Here is a 14,961-nt window from a genome sequence, read left to right on the forward strand (position 1 = left end):
TGAAAGCAGAGTCTTTAAAAATCAGAGTCTTTTAAAAGCAGAAGTGATTAAGCAGAAGAAAGAATTAGTGAGTTTGAAGACAGGCTATTAGAAAATACACAGATAAGAGGAGATAAAAAAATAATAAAATGAAGGACACCTACAAGGTCTAGAAAATAGTCTCAAAAGGGCACATCTAAAAGGTTTCGGCCTGTAAGAGGAGGTAGAGAGAGAGATAGGGGTAGAAAGTTTATTCAAAGGGATAATAACAAAGAACTTTCCAAACCTAAAGAAAGATATCAATCCAAGTACAAGAAGGTTATAGAACACTAAGCAGATTTAAGCCAAAGAAGACTACCTCAGGCATTTATAATGAAACTCCCAAAGGCCAAAGATAAAAAAGGATTCTAAAAGCAGCAAGAGAGAGGAAATAAATAACATTCAATGGAACTACAGTATGTTTAGAAGCAGACTTTTCAGTGGAAACTTCACAGACCAGAAGAGTGGCGTAACATACTTAAAGTGCTAAAGCAAAAACCTTGTACCCTAGAATAGTATATCTGGTGAAAATATCCTTCAAACATGAAGGAAAAATGAAGACATTTTAGGCAAACAAAAGCTGAAGAATTTCATCGACACTGAACCTGACCCACAAGAAATGTTAAAGGGAGTACTTCAATCAAAAAGAAAAGAAACTTAATCAGCTATCAGAAATCATCTGAAGGTATAAGACTCACTGGTAATAGCGAGAACACAGAAGAACACAGAATATCATAACACTGTAAGTGTGATGTGTAAACTACTATTATCTTATGTAGGAAGATTAAAAGGTGAACCACTCAAAAGCAGTAACTACAACAATTTTTAAAGACATAGTAAAATAAGACATAAAGAGAAACAAGAAAAAGTTAAAAAGTAGTGGGATAAAGTTGAGGTATAGAGTTTTCATTACTTTTTTTTTTTTTTTGCTTGTTTTTTAGTTTGTTTATGCAAACAGTGTTAACTTGGTGTCAACTTAATGGGTTATGAGATAGTATTTGCAAGCCACATGGTAATCTCAAATCAAAAAACCTACAATGGTACACAAAAAAAACAAAAAGTGAGAAGTTAAATTATACCATCAGGGAAAATTATCTTCAGTAAGATAGAAAGGAAGGAAAGAAGAAAAAAAGATTTTTTTTTCAGGTTTGTTCTCTTTTATTCTTCTTTATTCAGCAGATTAGGGGCTGAGCACGGTGGCTCAGGCCTGTAATCCCAGCACTGTAGGAGGCCGCGTTGGGTGTATCTCCTGAGGTCAGGAGTTCGAGACCAGCCAGGCCAATATGGTGAAACACCATCTCTACTAAAAATACAAAAATTAGCCAGGTGTGGTGGTGCATGCCTGTAGTCCCAGCTACTCAGGAGGCAGAGGCAGGAGAATCTCTTGAACCCAGGAGGCGGAGGTTGCAGTGAGGTGAGACCATGCCACTGCACTCTAGTCTGAGTGACAGAGCAAGACCCCATCTCAAAGAAAAGAAAAAGGAATACAAAAGAGAAGGAGAAAGCAGTCAACAGTAGTATAATTTAAGAAGCTGACCCCAGAATATATTCCGTATTCCATGTTTCTTCTATGGGGTTTTATTTCCTTTCAGCAACTTCTTCAAAGAGGCAGTTTATTCTGCAGTACACTAGTTAAGTCTCCTCTGAACACCCTAGAAAGGTTTTTCCATCAGAGCCTCTATCCAACTGGTTCCGTTCACTAGTTTAGTGGTGGCAATGACATATTCTGTACCTCCATCTTCCAACTAGGAGAGAAATCACATGGCAGCAATTTCAGCAAAGGTTACGCCCCCAAGGAAAAATATCAGAGTCACTCGGTTTTCTCCCTGTTGACGTTTCTTCTGCAGTCCTGTAGGCAGTGACTGACGCTCCTCAAGGTGGGGCCCTGGGAGGATGCGGAGGACCTCATCGATGCTCCACCAGCCAAGCCGGGAAAGCAGCTGGACCAGCCGCATATTGAGCGGGGCATACCCACTGTACATATAGGATATGTCCGTGGGGTTTTGCTCCTTAACATCGTCTATCCAGAGGGCTAATGTTTCCCGTATAGTTGGGTAATTGTTTCTGCCCCCCGTCTGCGGTTTCAGCAGGCCGGCCTTCTTCAGGTTGTGTAAGGTCAATAAGTGCTCATAGCCGTGCGTCGGAGAATCTCTCTTTTGTATGAATCCAAAACTTTTTGTTTGAACCCACTATTACACACGGATTGGAGGCAAACTGGTCTTAACACCTTGATCAATGAGTGCCTTTGGGCGATACAATCCTCAATGTAATTGTTGACCTTATCAGTGTCTATTCCAGACATAAACTCCTGTTCCACGGTTAATTTATCAAAAAAGTCTTCAGAAGTAGTGACATCTTTGATCAGTTCTGCAATTGAGGTATGGTTTGCAAGTGAGCCCCTTGCTGCCTGCATGTGGGGCAACTGGGAAACAAACTACTTGATCTCCCCCATGGTCTTAGCATTGTGTCTTTCCTCGAATGCTGCCGAGATGATCTTTGCTTTCTTGCTGAGCACAGAGCCCACCGCGTTGAAGTTCTTATCTCGGATCTCAGCGTAGAGCTCCTCTGCAGAATTCAGTTGCAGCTTCTTTGCTTCCGTGAGGAGGTCCTTACCACCACCGCCCTGTTTCTTAAGTGCAAATTTCTCTGGAGATAATTTCACATAACTGTTCTGAATGCCATAAATTTCATCAGTGAGTCCTTCACATGTCAGCTGAGTGGCAAGAGGTGTTAATAAATCCACATACCGATCAAGCAACAAGAGATTATCAAAAACAGGAAATATTGAATTCTGGCTTCCTGTAAACTCTCTCTTCATCCTGATCATCATATTGGCCACTTGCCGAGCGCATTCTCCTTTCCCAAAGATCTGGGGAATCGTTCCATACAGAGCGTGCAGGGTCATCAGCCCCTTGGCTGCGTGGTACAGGCTCATCTGGTCGCCCTCCAGGTAGCACTCTTTGAACGTACCCTCTTATTCCACGGATAAGAGATTACCATAGAATGGAATGAGATCTAAGCTGTACTCCTCCCTATGAATAAAGGATCCCAAGACACCCAGATCCTTCAACCGCTGTTCACACAGCAGGCTAGGGCGTGGCACAAACAGAATATGAAAATCTCTAGTTGGGCCTCGTCTATCTTCACCGAGCACATTTTCAGCAATTATATCCATCAACTGTAGCCTGGGTCTGACAAAAAATAATAATAATAATAATGTTCTTGACATCAGCTGCAGCAAACGATTTCCTTTAAGTGGAAAAACATTTTTTCCACTTCATGTCCCTTCAATAGTGAATACTGTGCAGTCAGGCCAAAGGGTCCAGTTAGGTATTCATCCCAAACTATTCCCTTGCTTCCTGCGCACTTGTCCAGGAACTCCCACAGCTCGCGATACACCGCCAGGCGCAGCACGTATAGGTTCACTCACCGGTATGACAGGTGCGCCGCCATCTTGCCCCACCACCCCCTGCCAGAAAAGATCTTAAAACAAGAAGAAAACAAATTTTAAAATGGCAGCAGTAAGTCCTTATCAATTATAACATTGAATGTAAGTGTACTAAACTCTCCATTCAAAAGACATAGACTGGCTGAATAAATTTAAAAACCAAGATCCAATAATGTGTTGAATACAAAAAAACACACTTTACCTATAAAGACACATGTAGACTGAAAATAAAGGAATGGCAAAAGATAGTTCATTCAAATACAAACCAAGAAAGAGTAGAAGTAACTATACTTACATAAAAAAATAGATTTTAAGACAAAAACTATGAAAAGAGACAAAGAAGGTCATTATATAATGATACAAGGGTCAATTCAGAAAAAGGATATAACAATTTAAATACATATGCACCCAACATTGGAGCACCCAGATATATAAAGCAAATATTATTAGACCTAAAAAGAGAGATAGATCCTAATACAATAATAGTTGATGACTTCAATATCCCAATTTCTACATTAGACAGATCTTCCAGACAGCAAATCTACAAAGAAACATTGGATGTAAGCTTTACTGTAAACCAAATAGATCTAATAGATAGTTACAGAACATTTCATCCAACAGCTGCAAACTATACATTCTTCTCCTCAGCACATAGATCATTCTCAAAGACAGGTCATATGTTAGGCTCAAAAGCAAGTCTCAAAACATCAAAAAGATTGAAATAATATCAAGTAACTTCTATGACCACAATGGAATGAAACTAGAAATCAGTAACAAAAGGAATTTTGGAAACTACACAAACACATAGAAATTAAATAATATGCTCATGAATGACTAGTGGATCAATGAAAAGATTAAGAAGGAAATAGAAAAATTTCTTGAAACAAACAATAATGGAAATACAACATACCAAAATCTATGGGATTCAGTAAAAGCAGTACTAACAGGGAAGTCTATAGTTATAAGTGCCTACATCAAAAAATAAGAAAAACTTCAAATAAACAACATAATATGCATCTAAAAGAATTTGACAAGCAAGAGAAAACCGAATTCAAAATTAGCAGAAAACAATAAATAATAAAGATCATAACAGAAATAAACGAAATTTAAAAAAGAACCAACATAAAAGACCAATGAAATAAAAAGTTTGATTTTTAAAAGATAAATAAAATTGACAAATCTTTAGCCAGACTAAGCTAAATGGGATATCTAATTTACCCCGATTATTATATATTATGTATTATTATTTATTATTATATATTACACATATTTACAAGGTATATGGGATATTTTTATATCAACGTAATTATTACACATTTTATATTTATGCATTGTAGGCCAGTATCAAAATATGTCATATCCATATACCCTATAAATATATATACCCACTATGTACCCACAGAAATTAAAAATTGTAAAAATTATAAATAAAATCAGTTAAATTAACTTTAAATATTTAAGAAAAGAAAATATACAAAGAGCCAACAGGTACATGAAAAAATATTCATCACTAATCATTAGAGAAATGAAAATCAAAACCACAATTAGAATGGTTATTACTAAAAAGATAAAAAAATAACTTTGGGAGGCCAATGTGGGCAGATTGCTTGAAGTCAGGAGTTTGAGACCAACCTGGCCAATATGGTGAAACCCTATCTCTATATTTATACGAAAATTAGCTGGATGTGGTGGCACATGCCTCCCAGTTACTCAGGAGGCTGAGTCAGGAGAATTGCTTGAACATGGGAGGTGGAGGTTTCAGTGAGCAGAGATGGAGCCACTGCTCTCCAACTTGGGCAACAGAGCAAGATTCCATCTCAAAAAACAAAAATGTAATAGTAATAAAGATAAAATAAAATAAAAATAAAAAGACGAAGAATAAACATTGGCAAGGATGTGGAAAAATGGATAACCTTACACACTGTTGGTAGCAATGTAAATTAGTACTGCCATTATAAAAAAACAGTCTGAGCATGTCTCAAAATATTAAAAATAGATTTACTACTACACGATTCAACAGTTTCACTGCTGATCATTTATCTAAAGAAAATGAAATCGGTATGTGAAAAAAGATGTCTGCACTCTCATATTTACCACAGCACGATTGACAATAGCCAAGATGTGGAGTAAACCTAATTGTCCATCAGTGGACAAATGGATAAAGAAAATGCACTATGTATACACAAAGGAATACTACCCGGCCATAAAAGAGAATAAAATTCTGTCACATGTGGCAACATGAATGAACCTGGAGAACATTATGCTAAGTGAAATAAACCAGGCACAGAAAAACAAAAACCACATGATCTCCCTCACTTGTGGAATCTATAAAAGCTAATCTCAGAGAAGTACAGAGTAGAGTACTGGTTACCAGAGACCTGGGAGTGTAGGGGGAAGCAGGGGATGGAGAAAGATTGATCAGTGGGTACAAAATTACAGTTATATGCAATGAGTAAGGTCTGATGTTCTGTATTACTGTAGGATAACTATAGTAAACAATATTACAGTGTATATTTTAAAATATCTAGAAGAGAAGATTGTGAATGTTCTTGCCACAAATAAATAATAAATGTTTGAGGTAATGAATATGCTAAATATAATAATTTGATCAATTATACAATGTATACATGTATCAAAACATCATTGTGTACCCCATAAATATGTATGATTACTGTGTCAATTAAAAACAAAATCTATTTAGTAAATAAAATATCATTGTATATAAGATTTACATAAAAATAGCAGCAGTATCCCTGTACAGAAAACAATAATTAAACATAATAAAATTGTAAAATACCAATAATTTCACAATAGCAACAGGAAGCATAAGGCATTTGGAACAAATGTTTTTAAAGATGTTTAGACATTTCATTTTTTAAATTGCAAATAATTTTTGAATAAAAAATAAAATCCTGTATAAAAGTAGATACATCTTTATAGCCATCAATATAATTACAGAGACAGACATAGATACAGGTATAGACACACATAGAATAGATGTGGGTACAGTTATAGACAGATATTGATATAGATATTATTAATGAAAACACTGAAGATAATGAAGAAATAAAATATTTCCCCAATTTATCTATAAATTAATTGCAATTGTGGTCATAATCCAATGAAGTAGTTTTTGGAATTTGACCAGCTGAAATTTATAAGCAGTAAAGAGCCAGGATTACTGAGACAATTTAGAAGAATAAGCATAAGGAAGTAGTATTTTTCTTATAAGGTATTGTCTTAGCCTGTTTGTGTTGCTACAACAAAATACCTTAGACTAGATAATTTATAAACAAAATTTTACATTCTGACTGTTCTGGAGGCTGTGAAGTCCAAGATCAAGAACTCAACAGATTTGGTGTCCAATGAGTGCTCCCTGCTTCAGAGATGGTGCCTTGTTGCTGCATCCTCCCATGGCAGAAAGCAGAAGGACCAAAGGCCTATCTGGTTCTCTCTAGCCTTTTTATAAAGCACTAATCCCATCCAAGATTGGGGAGCCCTAATCACTTCCTAAAAGCCCCACCGTTCAATACTGTTGCATTAGGGATTTTTCATCATGAATTTTGAAAACATCCAAATATTCAAACTGTAAGGAGAAAAAAATGAAAAATATCTTGAAGTCTTCAGGTACATAAAGATTTCTTAAACAAGACACAGAAAACACAAACCATTTTTAAAAAATGGTAAATGTGACTATTTTAAGTTTGAAAACTTCTGTTTAGCAAAAGACAAATATGAGCAGTCTTTAAAAACCACAAACAGGTTTTTAAAATGTTTAGATATATATAAAAGCAGAATAACTAGTATGATGGATAGATAAATCACTATATAAAAGTTACATCGAAAAGAAAAACTGAATAAAAAATTGAACAAATGATATTAATATATAATAACAAAAGAAGAGTGCCAAATAGTGAATAAATATGAAAAGACACTCAAATTCAGGCAGTGTAAATTGAAAGAATAAGATACTATTTTGGCCAGGTGCAGTGACTCATGCCTGAAATCCCAGCACTTTGGGAGGCTGAGGTGGGCAGATCCCCTAAGGTCAGGAGTTTGAGACCAGCCTGGCCAACATGACAAAACTCCGTCTCTACTAAAAATACAAAAATTAGCCAGGAGTGGTGGTGCAGGTCTGTAATCCCAGCTACTGGAGAGGCTGAGGCAGGGAGAATTACTTGAACCCAGGAGGCAGAGGTTGCAGTGAGCCAAGATCATGCCACTGTACTCCAGCCTGGGCAACAGAGCAAGACTCCAACTCAAAAAAAGAAAAAAAGAAGGTACTCTTTCACACCCAATTAATTTGGCAAAAATTTTAAAAGTCTTATAGCATGTGGAGAGAATGTGGAGAAACAATACTGGTGGAATAATACATTGCTGTGATTATTTTGAGCCATTTTTGAGTGATCTTACAAAGTTGAATATGCATAGGACTTTTACTTTATCATACCACTTCTGATGCTTCTGATGCTAGAATAACTTTCACCGATATGCATAAGGCAATATCAAGAATGAAATTTAGGCTTTAAAAAGTAGAAATAATCCAAATATCTCTTAATAAGGGACTGGATAAATTCATTTTTGTCCATTCATACAATAAAATGCTATACAGAAATTACATTGAATAAAATAGAGCTATGGTTACCAACATGCATAAATCACAAAAACATAATGAGCAAAAAAGAACAAGTTGCAGAAGCATATGTACAATATGCATATTATTCATCCTAGAAAATAGGTAAAACTATTATGTATATTGTTTATGGATACATACATATGAAGCAATGCAATATATATGTGCATTGGAAAGTTTGCCTCTGCTGTGGCCAATTAGCTCCTATTGGAGAAAAATGTTCTGATAATAACAGCCATATAATCTTTGAAAAAATATTTTAAAACAACTAACTGGAGGGACTAGATATTAAATAAAAGCAGGCATAAACTAGAGAAGAGTAGACACTTGAAAAAAATGGAAAGGAAACGGGTCATTGCTTTTGGTTTTAGAGTTTTTAGCCTCAGGTAGGCTCAAGACCATGCCATGAAACATGGCTAACTCTCCAAAGGAAGGAAAAGCTATAGTCTTGCTAGCTAAAAGAACCACAGGATATGGTTTCAGGCAACTATAGCTAACAGAAAAAATAAGGGTGGAAATCTCGGAAAAGAAAAATCCAGAGAGGGAAAACCTTATATTTAACAACTATTTGAATGAATGCTGATATAGTTTGGATCTGTGTTCCCAACAAATCTCATGTTGAATTGTAATCTCCAGTGTTAAAGGTAGGGACTTGTGGGAAGTGATGGGATCATGGTGGTGGAATTCTCCTGAATGGGTTAGCACCATTCCCTCGGTGCTATTATCTTGATAGTGACTGGGTGAGTTATCATGATATCCAGCTGTTTAAAAGTGAGTAGCACCTCCCCACTCTCTCTCCCTCCTATTCCAGTCATGTGAAGATGCCTGTTCCTGCTTTGCCTTCTGCCGTGATTAAAAGTTTCCTGAGGCTTCCCCAGAAGCGGAGCAGATGCCAGCATTATGCTTCCCGCACAGCCTGTGAACCATGAGCCAATTAAACCTCTTTTCTCTACAAATTGCCCAATCTCAGGTATTTCTTTATAGTAATGTGAGAACGGACTAATACAACTGCTGACTTCTCCTCAGAGAAATCATGGAAGTCAAAAGACAGTGGAACAACTCTTTTCAAGAACTGATATTAGCAATGAAAGGGGGATATCATGAGGGCTTAGACTGAATTTGGAATAAAACCCAAAGCAAATTTGATCCTGTAAGTGGATCAAATATTCTTTTTCTAAAGAATATAACAGTGAGGGTCTATCACTTCTTATGCTAACATTACATGGTCAAGGGAAAACTAACAAACACTCAAAACAAAACAAAAAGGAAGGACAAAATCAAACACAAATGTCTACTTTTATTTTTTTTAAAAAAGGGTAGAGATTAGAAGATATAAGGACAAGTAAAAAATGATAGATTGTTAATATTGATTAAAAGGAGAATCTACACTACAGAAGGAGAGAAATGTACTGTAATCACTAATGAAAGTAAATGAGTTCTCAGTAAACTAAGGAGAAAAAAAATACATGCCAGCCAGAATTCTATGTGAAGTGGAAAAAAAAAAAAAAAAGAGAGAGAGAGAGACTGACAAATGGATAGAGGGTGAATGGATGAGAAAGGTAGTGGAGTGACCTATTCAACATAGTGTTGGAAGTTCTGGCTAGGGCAATCAGGCAAGAGAAAGAAATAAAGGGTATCCAGTTAGGAAAAGAAGTCAAATTGTCCCTGTTTGCAGATGACATGATTGTATATTTAGAAAACCCCATTGTCTCAGCCCAAAATCTCCTTAAGCTGATAAACAACTTCAGCAAAGTCTCAGGATACAAAATTAATGTGCAAAAATCACAAGCATTCTTATACACCAGTAACAGACAAACAGAGAGCCAAATCAGGAATGAACTTCCATTCACAATTGCTTCAAAGAGAATAAAATACCTAGGAATCCAACTTACAAAGGATGTAAAGGACCTCTTCAAGGAGAACTACAAACCACTGCTCAGTGAAATAAAAGAGGACACAAACAAATGGAAGAACATACCATGCTCATGGATAGGAAGAATCAATATCGTGAAAATGGCCATACTGCCCAAGGTTATTTATAGATTCAATGCCATCCCCATCAAGCTACCAATGACTTTCTTCACAGAATTGGAAAAAACGGCTTTAAAGTTCATATGGAACCAAAAAAGAGCCCGCATTGCCAAGACAATCCTAAGTCAAAAGAACAAAGCTGGAGGCATCACGCTACCTGACTGCAAACTATACTACAAGGCTACAGTAACCAAAACAGCATGGTACTGGTACCAAAACAGAGATGTAGACCAATGGAACAGAACAGAGTCCTCAGAAATAATACCACACATCTACAGCCATCTGATCTTTGACAAACCTGAGAGAAAAAAGAAATGGGGAAAGGACTCCCTATTTAATAAATGGTGCTGGGAAAATTGGCTAGCCATAAGTAGAAAGCTGAAACTGGATCCTTTCCTTTCTCCTTATACGAAAATTAATTCAAGATGGATTAGAGACTTAAATGTTAGACCTAATACCATAAAAACCCTAGAAGAAAATCTAGGTAGTACCATTCAGGTCATAGGCATGGGCAAGGACTTCATGTCTAAAACACCAAAAGCAACAGCAGCAAAAGCCAAAATTGACAAATGGGATCTAATTAAACTAAAGAGCTTCTGCACAGCAAAAGAAACTACCATCAGAGTGAACAGGCAACCTACAGAATGGGAGAAAATGTTTGCAGTCTACTCATCTGACAAAGGGCTAATATCCAGAACCTACAAAGAACTCAAACAAATTTACAAGAAAAAAACAAACAACCCCATCAAAAAGTGGGCAAAGGATATGAACAGACATTTCTCAAAAGAAGGCATTCATACAGCCAACAGACACATGAAAAAATGCTCATCATCACTCGCCATCAGAGAAATGCAAATCAAAACCACAATGAGATACCATCTCACACCAGTTAGAATGGCAATCATTAAAAAGTCAGGAAAGAACAGGTGCTGGAGAGGATGTGGAGAAATAGGAACACTTTTATACTGTTGGTGGGATAGTAAACTAGTTCAACCATTATGGAAAACAGTATGGCAATTCCTCAAGGATCTAGAACTAGATGTACCATATGACCCAGCCATCCCACTACTGGGTATATACCCAAAGGATTATAAATCATGCTGCTATAAAGACACATGCACACGTATGTTTATTGCGGCACTATTCACAATAGCAAAGACTTGGAATCAACCCAAATGTCCATCCGTGACAGACTGGATTAAGAAAATGTGGCACATATACACCACGGAATATTATGCAGCCATAAAAAAGGATGAGTTTGCGTCCTTTGTAGGGACATGGATGCAGCTGGAAACCATCATTCTTAGCAAACTATCACAAGAAGAGAAAACCAAACACCGCATGTTCTCACTGATAGGTGGGAACTGAACAATGAGATCACTTGGACTCGGGAAGGGGAACATCACACATCGGGGCCTATCATGGGGAGGGGGGAGGGGGGAAGGATTGCATTGGGAGTTAATACTTGATGTAAATGACGAATTGATGGGTGCTGACGAGTTGATGTGTGCAACACACCAACATGGCACAAGTATACATATGTAACAAACCTGCACGTTATGTACATGTACCCTAGAACTTAAAAGTATAATAAAAAATAAAATAAAATAAAATAAAATAAGATAAAATAAGCAGTGACAATACCAAATGCAGCCATGGATGTAGGGAAACTGGGCTTCTCATACATTGCAGTTGGAAATTTAAAATGGTACTGTCACCCTGGAAAACAGCCTGGTAGTATGTTTAAAAATTAAACATATACTTATCATACTGTCCAGCAATTGTGCCTCCAGGTACTTATCCCAAAGGTGTGAAAACTTATGTCAAAGCAAAAATCTGTATGCAATTGTTCATTGACAAATATTACCTTATTTGTAATATTTAAATACTGGAAACACCCAAAATAGCCCACAACAGGGGAATAGTTAAAAACAAAAACAAAAAAACTGGGGTATGTCCATATCACAGAATATTACTCAGCTGTACGAATAAACAGACTAGTGATACATATAGCAGCTTGAAAAAAAAAAAAAAGAAAGGTAGTGGAGTGAAATGTTAATTGAGGAAAACAGGTGCTGGACATAACTAACTTTTCCATATGTTTGAATTTCTTCATAATACAATTTTTAAAATAAAACAATGATAGAAATAGAGATAGAAATTCTAGAGTGTTTGCACTCTGGCTGCATAAATGAAAGCAGCAAGAACACAATTGCTTTTACAATATTGTTGAGACTGTCTAGAGGACTTCCCAGGGATTCCCTTCCCAGAGTGACTTGATTCTTAGCCCAACAAAAATATTCTTGTCCATTGTCCCTAAGTGTGTTTTAAGCATTATGTACACCTGTGGTGTGGCTCAGTTTTCAAACTGAAGACTATTTTGTTCCAGTAATTACCTCTCCATGTTTCTTTTCTGACCTTTTGGTGACTTAGACTAGTTAAGGTCACCATCTGAAGCTGAGAAAAAAACCTGCCACATAGGAAGTTGCTAAGCAAATAACAAGTGAATGAGAGAGTGAGAGCAAGAATGATGACTTAACCATTCTACCATGGATATCAGGAGGCAGAGAAAGGATTGCAACACAGAGTTAAATACAGTGCTCAATCATAAGAACCACATGAAACCAACTTTCTTTTTTGGCCACAGACTTCAGAAATTATAGATCCTATAATGGAGACAGTAGTATCTCAGGGACCTAAAAGCTACAATGCTCTTCCTTTATCTCCACTTCCCTAGGCTTAAGGGAAGGATCAGAAATGTCCAAGGAAAAACAATAAACCAAGAGAGAAGAGAAATGACGTAAACCTAGGGAGGTAGAGATAAAGGAAGAGCATTGTAGCTTGGTCTACAATGCTCCCTAACATTTCTCATGCACCCATCATCCACCTCCCCTCTCCCTTCTCTTCTCTCCTCTGCCTAGTACACTGTCTTCCCTCACCTCCTTTTAACCTCCTTTGTTGTGCATCATCTCCTTTTCACCTTGCTCATGAAATAATAATGAGAATGACAAATTGAAAATTGTGAAGGTCTCTAAGGAATTCACAATTCTGCCGAGTACACAGATATACGAGCAGGTTTGAAATACTGATGACTGAACCTTCATGTGAGCTTGATAGAAACCTTCTATTAACCAAACCCAGAGAAAGTGCAGGAGCCTGCAAGGTAATTTTTAATTACAGGTACTTTATCAAACTCGTTTTTTGAGATGACTCATTCTGTGCTAGAGGGAATTAAATGAACGAGGAAGGGAAAGCACAGTCACACATTAACCCCAGATTTGTCTCAGAAAAACTGGTCAGAGCTGTACATTTATAATCTGCTGGTGCCAGTGCTAACCATGAATGGGTGGCTGCCCAGACTCTGGGGCCTAAACTAAACAAACAAAAAGTAAGGATGCACTTAATATGAAGCATGCTATGAGCCTGGTGCGAAATGTGATGTCTTCTAAATATTGCTCATGTTGTATGTGGGAATCTGGACTATAGGGAGAGTCAACTACAAACCTCAACCACAGGTTTCCCTAATGTAAAATGTGTATTCCTGTATCTGCAAGGATTTCTATCCCAGTCAATGTGAAATAATGGGTACTATTTTGGGAGAGATGATTACAAGTTGAAGGGTGGGTTAGTGTGAACCTCAATGCTAGCCACCACCACCACCATTACCAGGAAGGAGGTGGTAACTTGGAAGGCAATATAGAAAAGTGGTTAAGAGCAAAGACAATAGGGACAGGAGAAAAGCCAAATTTAGGGGGAGTCCTGCCTTGTCCTTTAGTAGCCAGATAATCTCAGGCTACTTGTTCTGTTTGTTCATTCATTTACTTTTAGCAAAGTATACATATACATGTGTATGTGTGTATGAGTACATCCATATATATGTATGTACATACATGAATATGTGTGTGCACGTATGTATGTCAAACAGGTTCCTGTCCATTATCACTGAAGACCAAAGGTAAAAAATTTACTAATTCCTTTAATTGATTATACTAATATTTGTATTTTCTGGTATTGTTTGCAACCAAATTTCTGGGGTTTCTTTCAATGCATATACTGCTATTTTTTGACGTTTCTGTCTCAAATATTGTTATTGGATTCCACTAAGCTGATGAGGACTTAAATCTCTAATATTCTACCCCAGAAACCCTAACATAGCGTACCTTCCCATAGTCCCCTAGTACAGTTATATCAGAAGTTGTAGTCAGCTCTGTATTTGTTGTTCACTTCCCTATGAGTACATCGTTAGTCACAGCTGAGCCATGAAGTATTATTACATTTATTTTCCAGGGTCAACGTTGCGTTTTCCCTAGAGTAAGTAATCCCCTCTCCCAACCTTCCCCCTTCTTTCTCACCTTCTCTCTCAGGGAAGAAAGAAGTTTTTTTAATTGTTGTCTGCCTTTAAGGCATCCCCAAGATCTCACACATGAGGATAAGTCCCCTCTCAATACACCCAAGCACATCAAATCCTCCTGGATGTGACAAAGCTACCGTCCTTGGGCTTCCTTCACCACTGTGCTGAGGATTCCCTTTCCGTAGGGTGCCTGCTGTGAAGTTAACATTTGCGTCCTCCCTAAAATATATGTATGTTGAGCCCTGACCCATCAGTGTGGCTGTATTTGAAGTAAGGAAACAGTTAATGTTTGATGAGGTCATAAGGGTGAAGTTTGACCCTACAGGTGCAGTGTCTGTAGAAGAGGACACCAGTGACCACAAGCCAGGGGGAGAGCCCTCACCAGGAGCTCACCCTCCTTGATTTCAATCTGAAATTTCCAACCTGGAGAACGGTGAAAAAGTAAATTGTTGTGTCAGCCGCCCAGTCTAAAGTACTTCG

General features: G+C 37.3%; 1 pseudogene across 1 annotated transcript; it reads right to left on the reverse strand.

The window, feature by feature from the left end:
• Positions 1–1,175: 1,175 nt before the first annotated feature.
• Positions 1,176–3,471, reverse strand: LOC105515686 (annotated as a pseudogene). The gene has a single exon (XR_001002369.1). The product of XR_001002369.1 is annotated as a vacuolar protein sorting-associated protein 33A-like (transcript).
• Positions 3,472–14,961: the final 11,490 nt, after the last annotated feature.

Source organism: Colobus angolensis, unplaced genomic scaffold (genome assembly GCF_000951035.1).
Source record: "Colobus angolensis palliatus isolate OR3802 unplaced genomic scaffold, Cang.pa_1.0 Scaffold268, whole genome shotgun sequence".
NCBI classification, from domain to species: Eukaryota; Metazoa; Chordata; class Mammalia; order Primates; family Cercopithecidae; genus Colobus; species Colobus angolensis.